The following is a 693-nucleotide window of genomic DNA, read 5'->3' as shown; positions in this document are numbered from 1 at the left end:
ATGATAAGAGATTTTCCAGATTTAACGAAATATAAGATATATAGCATGGGACACTTAGCTTTAAAGTATTGTAAGGCAAGAACAATCTTTATTTATTATCGAGAAGGTCTCGCATATGTGGGGAACAATAAGTAATACGTGAAATTCTGACACTTTATCGAATACATAGAAGGGATTGCGAAATGATCAGGCGTGGTAGTAGCCTTGAGGACATTATGACCTATGAATATTCTTCATAAGTAATGAAAGGAACAATGTACTGTGCCCGATGTTTGCTTCTTCTAACAAAGCACAAAGTATTAGCAACATTACGTCGAACGAAATGCAAATGCCTACAGATTCAGTGTTGGGTCTTAATGTTGGCAATTAGAGTATTTCACCTGATTTTATGTCTGTTCGTAGACTTGCCTTATCTCTGATACATCCATACGTCAATTCAAGCAAGGTGGGAAAGACATATCATACATAATTTTCACAGTAAAAAAAAATAAATCAATTAGAGCTTACCCATTTACTGTATTTTGCAATGGATATGTAGTAACAGTGAAAGTTCATGGACGTATTTGTGTATTTATCCATTTTCGTATTCTCCGGTGACTGAGATATACTAAATGAGAGTCTGTCAGTATGAGATTATTTTCCGCATTTGTTGGTATGTGATTTTGGTTAACGTGGCGCTAAGTACTGAAATGC

This window comes from Penaeus monodon, chromosome 30 (assembly GCF_015228065.2).
Source record: "Penaeus monodon isolate SGIC_2016 chromosome 30, NSTDA_Pmon_1, whole genome shotgun sequence".
NCBI lineage: Eukaryota > Metazoa > Arthropoda > Malacostraca > Decapoda > Penaeidae > Penaeus > Penaeus monodon.
This window is presented reverse-complemented; position numbering follows the sequence as displayed.